The sequence below is a fragment of the Pinus tabuliformis genome, chromosome 9 (assembly GCF_031772625.1).
Source record: "Pinus tabuliformis cultivar Carrire ecotype Pingquan chromosome 9, CPIR1, whole genome shotgun sequence".
NCBI lineage: Eukaryota > Viridiplantae > Streptophyta > Pinopsida > Pinales > Pinaceae > Pinus > Pinus tabuliformis.
Window position 1 is genome coordinate 389,594,659 of NC_142307.1, and position 20,212 is coordinate 389,614,870.

At 40.0% G+C, this 20,212-nt stretch overlaps 1 pseudogene; it reads left to right on the forward strand.

Annotated features, from left to right (window-relative positions):
* Positions 1-2,489: 2,489 nt before the first annotated feature.
* On the forward strand, positions 2,490-2,608 carry LOC149148783 (5S ribosomal RNA; annotated as a pseudogene).
* Positions 2,609-20,212: the final 17,604 nt, after the last annotated feature.

A 20,212-nucleotide genomic window follows, 5' to 3' on the forward strand; every position in this document is an offset into this window, starting at 1 on the left:
TAATCATCAAGTACATGCAAATCACCCAATCTCCTTATACAATCAACCAATGAATCACCCAACTTCTCAGAATGCTGTAAACAGAAAGTAATACCAGAAATCTAAACCCAGAACTCTGCAATAATAGATAAAAGATAGTTAACAAATGTTTTAAGACAGGTCCGCAACTTCACCGATATAAACCTGCGGATATCCGCAGCCTTTCTGTGCCTGAACTGCACAGATGCGCACCATATCCTTCTGCTACTCTGCGTACCACTGCACTTTCTCCTTCTGCTGAACTGTGTACCTCAAATCAGATACACACAGTACTCTCTCACTGATGGCGTACCTCCGCACTGTTCCTCTGCGTATCTACGCACTTTGTTTTCTTCTGCGCTGCGTACCTCGCACTGCGCCTTCTATTGCGCTGCATACCCCCGCACTGCGTCTTCTCTTGCACTGCGTACCCCCGCAATTACACCGTGGATCACCTACGAACCTCTGATTAGGGCCAAATTAACAGTCCTCCAATGTGCCACAGTCAGTCAGATCCACAGATCTGATCATGTGCCCGAGAGATCACGACTTATCAATAGATTCGCCTTAAATTTTCTCCTTGATTTAGATCTAGCTTTTTAAAACCAATCACCCAAACATTCAGATCTTAAGATATTCAAATTTCACAAGTGTCTAGCCAAGTGATCTCCTTCCCCTTTTTATATTCAAACCCTTATCCACACCATGGGACAAAACCATCAAAAATCAATACAAGGGATCCAAACCGGGGTTCAATAAATTAGATCCTATACCACTGGCCAAAACCATAGGATCGTAAAAGACGGGCTAAATACCAAGGGCCAAACATAGGATACCCCATGTGAGCGCGCTTCTTTGCATTGGAGTGAGTGAACTAGGGGACCGCACCTTATGAACGGTGAACCTGCGGGTATGTTCGCACTCCCTGGACGGCGAACCTGCGGGTCCGCACCTTTTGAACGATGCACCTGCGAACCTCTTATTTTCCATCATTTTAAGAGCATGAATAGAGATTTGCCACTTGAGTGAGTTGCCATCAAGTACAATACCTGTACCATAGAGCCAAACCAAAATCATAATGCCAAGAAGATTGTCAGCAGATAAATGCATAATGTAAGCATCCGGGTGGTCTACTACATCCTATTGTGATTCAAAATGGAAATGGGATGTCATTTCCATGGATTTCATTACAGGTCTTTTGAGCACAATAAAGCATCATGATTCTATTATGGTCATGGTTGACAAGTTGAGCAAGGTAGCTCGCTTCATTCCAATGAAGACCACATATTCAACAAGTGAGGTAGCATAGGTGTTCTTCAAAGAGATAGTGAGACTACATGGTGTTCCAAAGAAGATTGTGTCGGATAGGGATGCAAAGTTCACTTCCAAGTTTTTGAAGGAGAAATTTGGAGGCTTGGGTAAAGAGTTGGCCTTCAGTACGACTTATCATCCATAGACAGATGGTCAGACAGAGAGGGTCAACAGGATCTTGGAAGATATGATGAGGATGTATGTGATGCACCATTAGAGGAAATGGGAAGAGTATCTACCATTGGTTGAGTTCATATACAACAATGATTATCAGGATTCCTTGAGGATGAGTCCTTTTGAGGCATTGTATAAACAGAGTTGTAACATGCCCATCAGCTGGAGTGATCCAGTGAACAGGGTACTTATTAAACAGGACATGTTGGTAGACGTGGAGCACGAAATGTAGGTTATAAAGAAGAATCTAAAGGCATCACCGGATAGACAGAAGAGTTATGGAGATCATCACAGGTTGTTCAAAGAATTTTAGGTTGGGGAGAATGTGTATCTGTGCATCATGCCCAAGAAAAGATCTTTGAGGATTGGTTCATGTGCCAAGTTGGCACCATGGTATTGTGGGCCTTTTGAGATCCTTGAGAGGATTGGGCTAGTGGAATATCGACTTGCACTGCCTCCAACAATGAAATTCCATGATGTTTTCCACATTTCATTGCTTAAGAAGTATATAAAATATGTTGATCATGTTATTGATTGGTCTATATTGCAGGTGGAGCAAGGAGAGTTCCAGCCAGAGCCTCAGTGCATATTGCAGCGGAAACATCTCATTCTTAGGAACAGAGCCATAGAGCAAGTTAAAGTGGAGTAGAAGCATTTTGGGCTTGAAGAAGCTACATGGGAGATGGCGGATCAGATGCAAGCCCTATATCCTTCGTTGTTTTCCGGTTGAGGCAAAGCAGTCTTGGTTTGATGTTTGGTGTATGGTTGGCATATGTTTTACAAATGTTTCGATATTTGTATATGTATATGTATATGGATGTAAATACCGCCATGAGCTAAGAAATAAAGCTCCAATAAGCTATATGATTGTTGTGATGTTTTCATGGTGTTTTTCTTTTGAGCAGGTCTTTCTGTTAGATAAACTTGACTCAGGATAGAATCAAAGTTGACCAGGTTAAACAGTGATGGTTTTGGGGCACATGGTATTATGCACCCATACCAGCGTTAATGCACCGTATCCCATCAGAAATCCACAGTTAAGCGCGCTTGGGCTAGAGTAGTGCTAGGATGGGTGACCTCTTGGGAAGTCCTAGTGTTGCACCCTCGCAAAAACAACCCAACATTCTCCCACTTGTTATATTCTTTCCATGACTAGCCCACATAGTTAACCGGGGGGTTAGAGGGGGGGCGGAGCACCCCCTTCGTTGCGCTAATTGTGTAGCGAGGATGGGTCACAAGGGGTTTGAGGTGTACCCGTAACCCCACTTTATGGGCTCCGGGGCAGCGCCTCGGAAAATTTTGGTTTTGGAAACTATGTTAGGTTGTGCAGACCCACCTATGGTTTTGTGCATGATTTTCGCACATGTTTTTTGGACGTGATGGTTTTCGGTCCATGGTATTGGACATGATGGTTTTCGATCCATGGTATTGGATGTTTCGACATGTATAAATATGTATTATAACATTGAAAGGAACATAGTGAAAAATCAAGCTGGTAGTCCCGGTTTTGGGATCCAGTGGAAAAAAAATAAAAAATAAAAAATTAAATTAAATAAAATTAAAAAAAATTAAAAAAAATAAAAATAAATAAATAAATAAAATTAATGAAGTCAAAATTATTGCATGTAAATGGGCATACTACTGTAAGACCTGGTAAGGCATGTGTACCCCTGGGTAATCACCGGTAAAGTTTGGGCTAGAACTAGGTGATAGGGGATGTCAAGTTAATAATACCCCAGGTAAAAACTTTGAGGGGGGTAAGGGCTAGAGTGAGAGGGGTTGCCTCACTTAGCAAGTTTTCCTGGAGTTAGTCGAGGAACCCCAAGTCAAGTTTAAGGGGGGAATTTTTAGGTAAACTTGGCTCGGGATAAAGTCAAAGTTGATCAGGTTAAACAATGATGGTTTTGGGCCACATGGTATTGTGCACCCATAGTATTCTACCCGTGGTATTATATGTAATAGAGCTTATAAAAGGTTGGAATGACTTCATTGCAATGTAGGCCTGGAGGTGAGCGATGAAGGCTCACTTGGTCGAATTGGCCAGGGTTTTTGGCCAATGCTAATGAGATATCATTAGGTTGGGTTTTTCGCTGGATTTGGGGTTTTCCCGGATAAACATGTGTGTTTATGTGTTTATGGTTTTTTGCTGGTTATTTTTATATTTATTCATTTCGGTAATTATTTATGTTATACAGTCAATTTATTAACACTTTCATTGTAAATACTGCAACGAGCTAAGTTATAAAGCTCCATAGGCAATATGTTTTCTTTTCAGCAGTTTTGCTTAGGTATGGGTGTAGTTTAACACTGAGAGTGGTGTTACCCAAGGGAGAGGGCTTTGTAACAACCCTAGTGAAAATTTCATCTAATAAAAGTTAATAAAGGCAAAATAATACCACGATTAAGGGACACTTATTCCAAGTTGAATGTTGGGAAAATATATCCTAGTGGGCATCACTGGATGTGTGTTTTGGCTAAGGAAAGTTGGCAGAGGCTAAGGCAAAGGAATTAAAAGGCAAAAAGGCATTTTTGGAACATTTATTTATGAAAATAAAGGAAATTAGGAGAAAAGTAAGGTGAAAGGTCACAGGGTGCATGTGGGGAGGAAATTGAAGGAAAATAATGGAAAAGGAAGAAAATACAGGTCTCATTGATAAAAAGGCTTCTAAGGATTAGTTGGTAACCTTTTGTTAGTTCAAGTTTGGAGCTCTCTCATTATTCTCTCTCTCTCTCACTCTTGGTCACTTAGAGTTTTCTTGGAGCGCTCTAGTTTTGGAGAAAAGGAAGGAAAAACAAGCAAAGGAAAGGAAAATCAAGAAAGGATTAAGGAAAGGAAATCAGGATTAGGTAGATTCAGCATGAATACTTGTAGGTAACCTTTTTCATGTGTGATATCCTAGTTGGTTTGGACATGCATGGCTTTGCATGTGGGTGTATGGTTCTTTTGTTGTCAGTGGCATGGTTTTGTCGGGTTATGACAATGGTTTTCAGCCTAGCCTACCCATTTTTCCGGATGCCATGGTATGTTGGGATGTTTATCTCAATTTTGAGTTTTGGTTTTCCAGATGGATTTCAGAATCTGAGGCAAAGGTGGTCTCAAGTTTCATTCCCAAAGGCCTAGGAATCCCATGACTGCTTTTGGCAGGGTACACGGTAAAGCCTGAGGGAGAAACCTCAGTTTATGGCTTAGTGATATGGGTTTGGATTGCGGTAAACCCTGAGAAACTGGTCTCGGTTTAGGGCCTAGTGATCCGGGATTGGATTGCGGTAAAGCATGAGAGATAAGGAGACGAAAAAATTCCTCAAGGATAGTGATGGATTCCAGATGGCATTCCAAGTTCGGTTCGGTTGTGATCGGAGCACCAGTTTTGGAGTGATCACGGTTTGATGAGGGTGGATGTGATTTAACCTCTGGATTCCCTTGGTTGTTCTTGGATTAGATTTTCTATGAGATCCCACATTCATGCTTGGAATATGGCATGGGGGTGACTGGATGAAATAGAGATTTGGTTCAACCATGTCTATGGTTGGGTGGTATGTGGAAGTCCTGAACCTGGTCAAATTTCCCTATGATTAATAAAAGCTAAGTGCTCTTACTTTTACACTGATTTATATGTGGATTTAATGGTTGTCATATCTCTGATATTTATATGGTTTTTTCTAGTTATAAGCATGGTTGAATGACTGGTTTATGTCATGTTATTTCATATATTTACTTGTAATGGTTAAAATGGATGTGTTGTGCTCTTGACCTACGAGAAATTCCAGAATACCAAATATGCGAAGAAATGCAACCCAGAACACAGAATAAAATGAGAAAAACGGCAAGTATCTTATTATACAGAGAAAAATGCAATGTTCACTCGCCTTTTACCACAGGGATTTGGATTGACGGTGAATGGGTGCACTGTTAAGGCACTCCTTACGATAGGTCACTGGTTCAAATCCCCCGTGGGTGCTTACCTACAAAAAAAAACAATGTTCACTTGCCTCTTCAAGGGGGCAACCTCCAGTAGAGCAAAGCTCGAATACAAAATAAGACTCGATGATATTTACCTTCTAACTATGACTATTTATAGCTAAATGACCTTTAACAACCTAACGACTAGTGGTCCTTTGCATAACATGGGTTAACCACTTTATTTATTAATTATGGTCCATTTGCAACTAACTGTGGTCCCTTTCTTAAATCCGGGTCAACCACTTACAATTATTAATACAGGGTTTAATGACTCTTTAACTAACTATGACTATGACTCTACCCTATTGGGTTTATTACATAAATAAAGGGGTTAGGATTGGACCCTAACAGGATGGATGCAATACCTAATTGATGATGTAGTAATTCAATGGAGAAGGAGGTGATCCTTCTGGTTATGTTTCATAAGTTGTTTCAGTCATTTATGCCATGTCTTTTATCTTAGACCTATACACTGCATTGATGACAAGTGTTTGACAGAATGTTAGTCTCGATTAGGGATGCTCAGGCCTAGTCCTGAGGGTGATTTTTGATTTATCAACATTATTATCATGTTTTTAATCAATTATGGAAGTTACAACAAGTTCTGGGCAAAATCCAGCATTATGGGCTAGAAAAGTGGCTTAAATATCAGGGTCACTGGCACAAAACTAGCAATTTTGGTCCACAGTTGCCAGCAGGTAGGCCTGTGAGAGTGACTTTGGGTTTTTGTTTGCTCCCTTTCCCATAGCATGAGAGCAAATATGGCATAAGAGCTGCATAATAGCAGTGGATCCCAGGGACAGGCTGTTTGAGTGGCTGACTTATCTCCTGAGGGTTTTTTTGATGATGTTGGATGACTATATGTGATGTTCTGTCGATTCCACTTCCTTAAGGTGACATAGGAGGTCAAATATGATCATAGTAACATATCTCCTTATGTTTACCCCGGTTGGCATGGTTACTTTGGGTAGACCTAGGAGGGGGTGTCACACACACATTTTGGGGAGAACCATCACAAGAAATAGTGTACCCAGAAAACAAAACAAAACTCAGGCGTAATAGTGATAAGACTCCCTATGAGTTGTGTAAGGGGGGACTTGCACCAGTAAAACACTACAAGGTGTTTAGGAGCAATTTTTTAATTATAAAAAAGAATGATAAAATCCTAAAAAAATTGTTTCTTGCGCTGACGAGGGTACATTTCTAGGGTACTCATCTTGAAGCAAAAGTTACAAATACTACAACAAAATAACAAAGATATTTGAGGACTGCATTGATATAGTAGTGGATGAAATAATGCCAAAATCAAAGTCTTCCAAAGGAGACATGAACTCAAATGGAGAAGAAATTTCAGCCACCAAGCTCTCAGATCAAGCAGAAATAGAGGAAGATGATGAAGATGAAGAAATAACTACGACACCAAGGTCTAAAACTCACTCAAGTTATGTACAGAAACAACATCCAGATAAAAAAATTATTGGTGATCAAATACTTGATGTTCAAACTAGGAGGATATTCCTTGGTAGCCCGAGTTATGAAAACCTAGCTCTGTTATCTCAGATTGAGCCCAAACATCTCAATCAAGCAAGTGAGGTTAAATCCTGGATAAAGGAAATGAATGGAGATTTGGATCAAATCGAGATTATGACATTTGGGAGCTCATTCCAAGACCCAAAGAGAAAAATGTTATAGGCACCAAATGGGTCTTAAAAAATAATCTAAATGATCAAGGTCAAGTAGTTAGGAATAAGTCTCACCTATTATGCAAAGGATATGTCCAAATAGAGGGAGTATATTTTGAAGAAATCTTTGCACATGTAGGAAGACTAGAATATATCAGAATGTTTCTTTATTGTTCCAGTCATAAGAACATCAAGGTGTATCAGATGGATGTGAGGTAAATTTTTCTCAATGGATATTTGTAAGAAGAAGTTTATATTGAGTAGCCAGAGGGGTTCATGCTCACCGAAAATGAAGGGTTTGTGTGCAAACTAAAAAATTCCTTATATGAACTCAAAGAAGCCCCCAGAGCTTGGTATGCAAGACTAGATAAATACCTTTTAGCAACAAGCCTTCAGGAGGGTGGTGGGCTCCAGTATTGTAGCAATAATGCTACAACTCCTGGAGCTCCCTATCTCTAATTTTATCAACCCGGTAGTTCGTACAAACTTGGAAGCGACGGTGCTGTATGCACAAGTACTAGCTCTTGTCGCAGCTGTCACTTGGTCAGCTGGCACAAGTCCGCTAGGGCTCAAGCCAACTTCTATATGCTCTCAGAAGAAGCTTTATGAGTGATGGACGAAAGCTATCTTGAAGGAAGCTAACCTACTTTGCAAAAAGGAAATTGAAAGCCAACAAAGCATAGAAACCCTAATAAACCCTAATTTAACTAGCTTGACCCTTACAATGCAAAAATGTGAGTGAAACTTCTACCAATGATGCCATTACTTGCAGTGAGTTGAAATACATGAATCTAAGCTATTTGCATCTGAAAAGACATGTTTTTGTATTTTGTCATTAAGTGGATGGATTTATTGTGATGGTGCTTTTGATTAGGGTTTGACTGTGCAGGAGCGGTTCAAATGGAAGGAAAGCATGGGCAAGGTCAGGATGGCGAGGGGAGGTCCCAGAGGGTCTCTAGCATCAGTCCACAGAAGTCTACCACGTTCGGATGCTCAGCAACCGAGTTTGCAGGCTTCTACAGGAAGTCTGCAGGGGATCCTACAGGAAACTCAGGGGTTCTACAGGAAGTCTGTGAAATTCTACAGGATGGTCGACCGTGGGAGTTTTGGGAGATGGTGAAGTGATGGAGTGGTGTGGGAGGATAGGTGAGATGGAGATGGACCTGGTGATGGCTCAGGAGCAGAGAAGTCAGATGGAGAAAGAGTGCATGCTGTGGGTTGATGGCTGAAAGGATGGGATCGATGAAAGGTCTAGTGAATGGAGTTACGTGAGTAATGGAAGAGCTGGAAGGTAAACGAGCTGAACAGAGGTCGAGAAGGTGACTTGAGGTGTGGTTGACAAGAAGAAGAAGGAAGTGGAACGATGTGGAGCAGTGTAAATGAAACAAATTGCTTATGAATGTCACCAAAACGAAAGTTCATTAACCTAAGCTACTTGGGATATAGACTCAGTGAACAGCAATGTAAACCGTGAAGGAAACTCGTGCATGGAAGTGGAATAAAGAAGTATGGTTCAATATCAACAGTGCATGGATGGATCTTCAACGAAAATGCCTATGTTGCAGCTTGCATGGAAGTGAAAAGAACTGCGTTTCTTTTTGGTGGTTGATATAGACTTCACCCCAATCCCTAAGCAGAGATGGCAGTGATCTCTAACAACCTTTTTCTGGAGCTCCAATGACTTATAACTATCCTCTTCTAATCTAAGCAACTGGAAGCAAATTCACCATAAACTAATCCTATTCAATCTCATAAAACTAAATCAGCAAACTGTAAATTCGAATTGCATGTCAAAGGAAAGAACGAAGTGCTGGAACGAAAGGAAAATAACATTACAACACAGAGGAGGTCTATTGCTCTCAGGTTGGGCCCTAACCTGAGAGCTATAGCTCCCTTAGAAACTCAGAATGAGATCAAAATCTGCCTTCTTTATTCATAACCAAAAATCTGATGTCATGCCAAAACTGGCTTACAAAAAGAACTAACACCGAGCTGTAGCTCGTACTTCAAAATTACAAGAGTAATGCAAAAGTTCAAAAAGCTCCTATCAAAGGCTACGGCCTCAGTATTTATGCAAAACGATAATCCAACAGGTTTCCTTGATTTGTGGAGCTCGGCTGTCCAACTGAAGGTTAAACTGCTGATCCTGTAGAACAGTTGTAACTGCTGTTCCTGTAGAACAGTTGGCTGCCTCTAAGCTCGGTGGGGAGATTGGTTGGAGCTCGGAGCTATGGTGGGAATCACGAGGAAGGTCCCCAAGACTGTGGACATCCTCTCCTAAAAACCAGCAGTGCCACCTTACTGTCTCCTTGTCTCCTTTCTCGTGGTCTTTGCTCCCTTTTAATGCCAAAAACCTGAAAGCATCATGCATTAGTCACGTAGATAAAATGCCTACCCTTCTTCCTACAAACAACACGAATAAACTAAGAAATGCATGCATAAGCAATAAAAGATGAATGGTTTGAGCAAAGCAAGTAGGCCAAATGAGCCCAAATTGTACCAAAAATTGGGGCTCATCATCACCCCCCAGCTAAACTATTTGCTCATCCTTGAGCAACTTTGCTCTGGCTCCTCGTCTTTGGCCGAGAACTAGAGCTGGGAGCATGCTCTTCCTTTCCTACTTTTGGTGGCCCTGCCTTTTCTGCCCTTGGTGGTGACGAGGGTGGCGCTCTTTCCCCCTTTTCCATTCCCTTGAGCCGGGCTTCGGAAGGCGATTGGCCTATTTTTCGTGTCCAGGAAGTTATTTTTGGGCCCTAACCTGAGAGCTATAGCTCCCTTAGAAACTCGGAATGAGATCAAAATCTGCCTTCTTTATTCATAACCAAAAATCTGATGTCATGCCAAAACTGGCTTACAAAAAGAACTAACACCGAGCTGTAGCTCGTACTTCAAAATTACAAGAGTAATGCAAAAGTTCAAAAAGCTCCTATCAAAGGCTACGGCCTCAGTATTTATGCAAAACGATAATCCAACAGGTTTCCTTGATTTGTGGAGCTCGGTTGTCCAACTGAAGGTTAAACTGCTGATCCTGTAGAACAGTTGTAACTGTTATTCCTGTAGAACAGTTGGCTGCCTCTAAGCTCGGTGGGGAGATTGGTTGGAGCTCGGAGCTATGGTGGGAATCACGAGGAAGGTCCCCAAGACTGTGGACATCCTCTCCTAAAAACCAGCAGTGCCACCTTACTGTCTCCTTGTCTCCTTTCTCGTGGTCTTTGCTCCCTTTTAATGCCAAAAACCTGAAAGCATCATGCATTAGTCACGTAGATAAAATGCCTACCCTTCTTCCTACAAACAACACGAATAAACTAAGAAATGCATGCATAAGCAATAAAAGATGAATGGTTTGAGCAAAGCAAGTAGGCCAAATGAGCCCAAATTGTACCAAAAATTGGGGCTCATCAGAGGGGCATTGTCGATAGCAATATGTATACAAAATCTAATGATGACCATCTACTATTTGTGGTAGTATATGTGGATGACATAATATTTGGAAGCAATCTGGAGCCGTTGGGATATCAATTTGCAAATTGTATGCAGACAAAGTTAGAGATGTCCATGATAGGAGAACTGCCCTTTTAGGGGGAGTCCCATGGTTGTTGTAGTGTTCTGTAGAGAATCATCATAGTAGCAGGCTTAGTGGAGAATCCATAAAAAGATGACTATGATGGTTGGGGAGTCCCATGGTTGTTGCAACATTCTGTAGAGAATAATCATAGTAGAAGGCCTAGTGGAGAATCCATAAAAATATTGCTATGATGGTTAGGGAGTCCCACACTTTGGAGGATATTATGTCTCAAGAGATCAGCTCAGTTTCTCTTGAAAGTGGACTAGTTAGAAATTTCCTAGAAGGATCTTTCCAACGACATGTGGAAGTCTGCAAATGGCCCTTTGGATTAAAATTTATGATCAAACCTAGTAAGGACTTTGAAGCTACTATTGATAATCCCTTAGTAGCAATGCCTGAAACATCGAAAGGCTCGGAAGCCCAGTGGGTTATTTAAAATTTTACAAGATTACATTGAGTTAGGGTAGTGGGAAGCTTAAAAGATCGGAAGTTCATTTAAAAATGAGTTACAGGGTGACATCAACCTGGGGTAGCAGGAAGATCGGAAGCCTGAAAGATAGGAAGTTTATTTAAAGAGGGGTTATGGGATGACATCAACCCGAGGTAGCAGGAGAAATACCTAGAATCCATAGACCTAGAAACCTAGAATCCCAAAATCTTGGAAGCCCATAAGGAATAAAAAATGAAAGATAAAGCATCGATATTTTGCAGCAAATAAAAGAGACGGGTGATGGAATATATTTCCATGTGACAGTCTATAGAATATTGATAGATGCACCAAGGACTTGGTTTTATAAATATTTCATGTGTTTTGGTGACCAAGGGCCTTCAAGCCATGAATAATGAAAAATGTTGCAGCTAAGCGTTTGAATGGGCTCAGGCCAAAATAAAAGGAAATGTGCAAAGGAAAGTGCTAAGGACATGTGGTCCAGTTCCTGGAACCCCATAACTCTTTTGAAAATGTACTTAAGAAAAGTTATGGGTACCAGGGCTTCCAATATCCGACTCATATAGTGGCATATGTTTAAAAATATGGATGAGTTGGCATCTCCTTGTGTCACGGTCATGGATGAGTCGGTAGCTACAGGGCATGGTATACAGAGAAAGAATGGGTCGATAGTTGAAGTAAATGTGCATAGAGAGGTTGGTGCCATTATAATAATGGAAATTTCTAAAGCAAGTCTCTATTTGTTTCACTTGCATGCCACGAGAAATTTAATAAGGGAGATGGCTCAAGGAATCCATATCAGTGAGTTTATGAGCTTTGGTGGAGTGCTATAGCTCGAGTAGGAAGAAGAGACATACTTGAAGTACATTCTAAGCTCTATGGGAATTTATGAGGAATGGAGAACCAAGTGATATACGCAGGTTGAATTCAATAAAGGTTCTTGTTGAGTGTGCAGGGAAGATTGAGATTAAATTCTCAAGTATGGAGAATCCACAGGTGTCCATTCTTATATTTAATACAATTGTAGTGGCCTTGCAGTTTTTGATGGGACAACAACAGATAGTGCCATGTTGAAGCATTATATCATGAACAAAGCAGTAGATGCAATAGGAGGACAACAGAGACAACATCAACCTTCGTGTAATAGATGAACAAAACTCATGGATTTAATTTGATAAAGTGGGTAATACTGCAGTTGTCTTGAGGATGCGATAGTGAGGAGAAGAGAGTCAAGCCCCGAGAGCTAACTACGTTTACAACAGAGAAGAGGACAAAGACTAGAGTTGGTCAAGCAGTGAAGCTGCAGAGCTGAAAGGAAGGAGCTGGTATAATAGTAGATTAGGTTTATATTTTTGAGCATATGATTTAGCCTCTATTTTTAGTCTAAAAATTGTATGAAAAGTAGAACAATGGCTAAAGAAAGTAGTGGTATGCATTCATAAGAGGTTGGTTCCTCTTGGAAAGTGGTGGCTTTCTATCTGAAAGGGGTTGGGGCCTCCTACGAGTGGGTGCTCACAAAAAACTTGATGTAATTAAGTGGGTGCTTAATTTACATCATAATAACAAACAAATTTGTGGTTTTCTCCCTTTGGTTTTCCACGTAAAATCCCTGTGTCAATATGTGTGTGTTGCTCAATTGATGAACTGTGTGCTCTTATGAATGGTTTTCTTTACTAAAGGTTTATATTGTAGTCAGAATGCTTTAATAAATAACTAGCATAAGTCAAAGGAAATATAAGAATTGAGCATAAGATTTAATAACCTCACAATTATAGATTCAACCCCCTCTCAGTAATTCCTTATCCTAACAAGTTTCATCAAACCATGCTCCTTTGTATTGCTTCTCCTCACTTCGTAACTCGAATTTCATTCTTTATATCCATTCCATTTCCTCCTGTTTACCTACCAAACAACCCCAAACCATAAATAACTTCAAATCTATGTAATGTGGACACATACCCCAATTAAACAAAAACATGTGAACTTGTTCAACAAAACTAAATCCACATCAAAGATAAGATGAAATGGATGGATTGAAGGAAGGTGGTCAAGGAGCATGGATTAATGAAATTATTGATTACTCAAATGGATTGATGAAATGGTGATTTCAAAATGAAACACCTCCCTCAAACTAGTTTCAACCAAGGTAAAATGAAAGGGCTACCTCAATTTAATTTGAAACGTTTATTCCTATGAATTTGAAACACAAAATTTGAGTTAAATTTTTAATGTGTCCATGTTGGGTGATGGAAGAGACGAGGGAATGGAGGTGGAAGACATGTGGTTGTTATGAGTTTTTTAACTAAGAAATGTTTTTCATGTCCTTAATTAGATCCATCTAATTATGTATAAGACGAAGAATATGCTACATTCATTAAATCTCAACCATCCATATATGTATATATATATATATATTAAATATTATAAATTCTCCAACCCTAATTCCAATATAGACCAAGCAACGTATAAATTTTAATCTACATTAGTCAATACTAAATTAATAGTTTCAATAGGAAAAGAAAACCCTATATTCTTTATTTGGCAGGAACTAATAAATTTAGATGTGGAGTGGATAAATTAATTGCTCACTCAGGCACAAGCATTGTAGTAACAATTAACTTTTGGTAAGTATATTTATTTATTGTAACACCCTCCTCCCACATTTACCCAATTTAACTAGTTCTTTGGGGTAAACATGTGATGAGAGACTACTATGATCTGATTCAACTCCCCATGTACAGTTAAGGAAGTGGAACCGACACAACACAACCAATTTGACCTTCTACACAAGCTACAGAAACTCCAAGAGCTAATCAACTTTTCCAGGTGACCAACCCCTGAGGAAACTTAACATTTCACTGACCTAGGTCCTCATTCGCTCCCATATGAATGGGACCCTCCATTCGCTCCCTGGGAATGTAAGCGACTGGGGACTTTTTCAGTTAGTTTAGAGCCAGCAACCCCAGATTCTATGCCACTTTTTTAGGGCTAGGACTCAGTCCACTGCCCAGAACTGCATGAAACTTCCAGAAACAAAATATAACACTGGAACAATGATACTAATGCAAATACTTGATTGGAACCCTAGCAGCCATGACAGTTATTTCATCAAACATGTCACAAATATGCATTCTACAGGTCATAACAACATATATGAGCATAGGGGTATCATACTTATCTGAGAACCGCTAAGAAGAATTGATACCTTATCACATTAGTTGCATTATCATCTATTGGGTCATATATTCATTGTTCATTCATTTAGAAATCAAAACATGATGCGAGCCATATATCATCACTATCATAAAACATGCTCATAACTAACATAAATAACAATGACATTTCAACCATTAATACCACATATAAACAAGTACATTTACCCATAAAATACAAGAGGAAAGAAGTTCTTATTAACTATGAAAAATGCAACCAGGTCTAGGACTTCCATGAACCACCCAATTGTAGACTAGGTTGAACCAAATCTCTCTTTCATCCAGTCACCCCCATGCCATATTCCAAGCTTGAATGTGGGATCTCATGAAACACATCCAACAAAACCAAACCAAGGCTTCTAGAGGCCAAACCACCTCAACCCTCAACCAACGATTCCACCTCATGGTCGAATATCACTAACCATCAACAGATTGGTCTCCACCCAAGCTATCCAGGGATCCAGAGCATTTTTTCCAACCAAGGCTTCCAGGACTAGTAACTCAACTCACAACTACTACTAGGCTCCACAGCATTTATCCAACCAAGGCTCCAAGACTAGTAACTCAACCCACTGATCCAGGTGGATCTCTAGAAAAGAACCAGTGGCATGGTAAAAAGGCTCAAAAATCGAAGTGGCAGAAACTTTATAAACTTAGCATTAGATTGAAGTTCTCGTAATCCTAATTCCAACGATGAGAATGACACTCGATTCCGAGCTCATATGAAGAAGTTAGAGCAAGTCAAAGTTAGGTTTGACTTGGATAGGTGGCAGGAGAAGATGACGTGGTAGAACTCTTCAGAAAATGGGGAAGCGCCAAGTGGCAGGGCGTCATTGGTCCCGTATTTCGCTGATCGCAAAAGGTAGAGGTCCGCGATTAAGGAATTGGCCCTAGCACTACCAAGTTGCGATTGTGATATCTCAATCGTAGATCAAAGGCGAATTAGTTTTATAGAATCGGCCCCAACAAAATCAGGATGCGATTCGATAATCACATATCGCAATTGAAAAGGGAAGAGTTACAAAATCAGCCCCTGAGAGTTAGGGATGCGATTTCGATATCAAAATCGCATATCGCACAAGCCACAAACACAAACCATAAGACCCGCTGGTTCCCGCCGATTGTGATATCACAATGTTTTATCAGATCCGATATATATATATCATGCATTACGATTGATAATTGCTGTCAGGTCCACCTTTTATTGTAGATCACTCGTCAAGTAATGAAAAGGCACGGGGTTTGTCCGCTGATTTAAAAGCGTTGATTCTCTATGTTAAAGTCGTCGAGTTAAGGATTAATGTGCGGTTGAGAGGTTTCACTATGTTTGACAGGTTTGTTACTTGTGTATTATTCATGGCCTGAGAATCTCTGTTTGAAATGCTTTCCTATTATACTTGTCATCTATTTTGGAACTGTCAGGGATTGAGGAGTCGGTGAATCAAAGGTATATATGGGACAGTCTGCACAGGAAAAAGTCAGAGACTGGCATAGAAGTTCAGAAACTATTGTGCACAGCAGTAACCCGACTTGGAAGCAGGCCGAAAACTTGCCTTGAGCAACAAGGAGGTTCTAAGAGGGTGCAGAAGCTTCATTTCTTTGAATTGGGTGTTCATATAGGAAATTATGCACGATTTTTTGCCAGGATTTCAGTGGTATCATCTCTTTCTGAAGTTGGTCTCTCCATTCTTCATCCATCTTCCGGCTTGGAGGTATAAGGATTGTAAATGAATGTTGCTTGTACTTTATCTCTTTTTATGCCACTTGATGAAAGAAGGCCTCCCCACTATTGAGCAAGGCCCGGAGATGTAGTCCAAATTAGATGAAATCTGTAATCAAATCTTTGTTTCATGGTTTCATGCTTATCTTAATAAGCTCTATTTCATGTAATTATGATGCATCTATAAGTTAAATATCTTGGATCAACTTGGGTTTTAGAGCAGGACTTTGTCGATGCAAATTGCATGAGTATATGCTAACCCAGAACAAGCTGCGAAAAGGCAAAGGAAAACTTGAGCCCTTTAATCCTGAAGCAGGACATGCACAACGAAGAAGAAACATGGAAAATGAAGAAGCTCATTGGGAAGAGGTACAAAATTTCCACAAGGTATTCTGCAATATGGTAGTGAAAGTGGACAAGTTGTTTTCAGAGTATGAGAAGGAACTTGGGCATGAGAAGAAAGATGCCAATGACAATAGATCAGCAAATCATGAAGGTGGTGGAGAAGAGCCTCCTCCCTCTCATTCTTAAAGTGATGGTTCTGATCACTCTAATTGAGATTCGAAACATACATCTAAGAGACCATTCTTCAAGCTAGATGTAAACTTTGACCTGCCCATGTATAATGGAGAGTGTAGTGTAGAAAAACTTAATAATTGGTTAAGACAGATAGAAGTATACTACCGGATTCAGTAGATCAAAGAAGATGAGGCAAAGGTCCAGTTAGCATCTCTTCGGCAGAGTGGCACTGCTTTCATTTGGTGGGAGAGAAATTTTCAGAAGGACAACAAAATTTTTGGTAACCTTCTTTCCTCTTGGTCCAGTTTTATTTTTGCATTGAAAGACCAATTTTACCCTTTGGGTTATAAACAAAAGGAACTAATGGAATGGCAATATCTAAGGCAAGGTAAAGGCCAAAATGTGCAAAGATTCATTGAAGAATTTTGGGAATAAGCATTGAATTTGGGCATCTCATTAGAATCACCCAAGACTGTAACTAAGTATGTTGGTCCGTTACATAGTTACCTAAGACACTCATTGTTATTGTTCGAGCCTACGATGATTGATGCGGCCAGCGTAAAGTCCATTCATCTTGAAATTTGAGGCAAGAATGACAGAGATGATCAAGCCAAGAAAACACCATTCAAACCTCAGCATGGAAAATTCCAAAATAAAGGCAAGGGGAAGGTTAAGAAGACCATCACAGTCAAGAAAGAGGACAAAGAAACACCATCTTGTATGCATTTCAAGAGAGAAGGTCATGATGAGGACCATTGTTGGAAGCTACATCCGAAGCTAAGACCAAAGAGATTCAGCGGAAAGGGCAAGCAGAAGACAGTGGAAAGAATGCAACAGGACCTTGGATCAGATTTCGACGACGAGACATTAATCACAACCATGGGCACAAGAGGTACTCTTTCTGTTAGTAATAATTCTGATTCAATTTCAAGTACTAGTTATTTGAATGAGCCTGTAAGTAATGAGAAAAAGAGAATTGAATTATTCCACATTAGGGTTATTATAAAACACAGAAAGGTGGAAACTCTGTTCGATTCAAGTTCCCAAAAAAATTTAATCTCAGAGTCCTAAGCGAAAATGTTAGGCCTCGAAACTAAGCCTCATCCGAGTCCATACCCGCTTGGTTGGGTAAGCAATAAAGAAAAAATTACAAGTAACCAAGCATTGTAGGGACAGATTTGTTATTGCTTCCAAATTAGTTAATGAGGTAGAGTTAGATGTTGTGCCTTTTGATATCCGTGGAATTATCTTGGGAAGCCTGTATCTACATGATAGAAAGGTAGTTTTCTTTCGACACGAAAATAAATACCACCTCATGAAGGATAGGGTAGAATATATAGTCAGAGCTCATGATACGAAATTTAGTGCTAGCCTTGTAAGTGTAAGATAGATTAAACGACTGGTTAATTCCAGTAAAGGGTGCTTGCTCATGGCAGTGAGAGAGAAAGAGGCCGAGACGAGAGAAAGAGGCCGAGACGACTCAGAGTTTCAAAGGCTGTGATCCTAATCATAAGAAAGAATTGTTTTAAATTATTTTTGACTATGATGGCTTGTTTTAGGAACTGAGAGGATTTGCCCCAAAACAGGAAATCCAACATGAGATCCATTTACAATACGATGCTCCTTTATCGAATATTTTCATGTACAGGATGGCTTCTATCGAGATGGAGGAGATCAAGAAACAGGTGTAGGAATTGCTAAGTCAAGGGGTCATCAGACCGAGTTCTTCTCCATGCAGCTCATCGATCGTGTTGGTGCCAAAGAAAGATGACACATGGAGAATGTGCGTAGACTATAGGGCACTAAACAAAATTATGGTGAAGAATCAATACCCTCTCCCTCGCATTGATGAATTATTAAATCAGTTGAAAAATGATTTCTACTTTACAAAATTGGATTTGCATAGTGGATATCACCAGGTTAGAGTTGCAGAACAAGACATTTGGAGGACTGCATTCAAAACCAAGCAGCGGTTGTTCGAATGGATGGTAATTCCATTCGGATTGTGCAATGCTTCGGCCACGTTTATAAGGGTAATGAATGCTCTTTTTAGGGCCTTTTCTTGATAATTTTGTGCTTGTAGATCTGGACGATATTCTTGTTTATAGTAGAACATGGGATGAACATGTACGTCATGTGAAGAAATTGCTTAATGTTTTGAAAAATGAAAAACTGTATGTAAAACTTTCAAAGTGTGAGTTTGGGAAGACCTCTCTGGTTTATTTAGGTCACATAGTCAGTAATGGGAAATTGAAAATAGATCCCTCTAAAGTAGATGCGATATGAAGTGGCCTGAGCCCACAAATGTTATAGAGGTCCAAATATTTTTGGGTGCAACACAATATTGGAGAAGGTTTATTAAGAACTTCACTGTTATCAAAACCCCCTTACATGCATTGACAAGTGTGAAGCAAGCCTTTCAGTGGGGAGGAAAGTAGCAGAAATCCTTCGACGCGCTAAAAGAGAATATCAGCACAACACCAGTTCTAGCCTTACCAGACCTTCAATAGACTTTCGAGATTGAAACAGATACCAGGGGATATGCCATGGGCATTGTATTGATGCAACAAAGGAAGCATGTATGTTACCATTCAAAGAACTTCTCCCAGGCTATTGTGAAGTATCCCACGTATGACATGGAGTTGCAGGCCTTGGTTCAAAGTGTAAAGAAGTGGAAACACTACTTGATTGGCAAGGAGACCATCATCCATACGGATCATCAACCCTTGCAGTACCTTCAGTCACAGACCAAGCTTCAACAAGCTTGTCATTTCAGATGGATGGGATTCCTCCAGCAGTTTCATCTGTTAATAAAATAAAAGAGGGGTTCTAGCAAAAAAGTAGTAGATATGATTTCTTGCCCTCCTATTTTTGCATCTATAGTTTTGCAAAATTCTTCTTTATCATTAGAAATTTATGCTAAAAAATATGCTAAAGATAATGATTTTAAAGAGATTTATGCAAAACTGGCTCGTGGATTGTAGGTGACAATTATTATTTGCAAGGAAAATTATTGTATCACCTTGGCAAACTATGCATACGCATTGATGAAAGGGTACATGTAATCTGAGAGACTCATACCTCTCTAGTGTCTGGCCATTTTGGGGTTGAAAAAACTTTATGTCATTTACAGAGGTTTTGTTTTCGGCCTCATATGAAAAACATTGTGACTCATTTTGTAAAGGGTTGTGTGTTGTGTGTTTTGTTTCAAAGCCCTCTAATAAAAAACTTGGGCTCTACACAACACTCCCTATTTCGAGTCAACCATGGGAAAGTGTGTCCTTGGATCTTGTAGGTGGTTTTCCTATGTTGGGCATGGAATCCCCCCCCGAAGCATGTTTTCGGGCTTAAAGCCCATGTTTTGACCAAATAATGTTATAAAGCCCCGCAAATTGTGGGCACAGAAGTGTGTTAGAGTCATAAGGTTGTCTGCCCTAGTTTGTAATTAATGTCGGCCTACTCATGGTACGCAGACCATGGAATTGTATAAATAGAGCAAGACTCTAATTTGAAAAGACATCTAATAGAGAATGGGCATGAAAGGTCTTAGAGATTAAGTCGAAGTGCGAAGTGTGTCTTGAGTCGTAGAGTAGGAAAAGGAT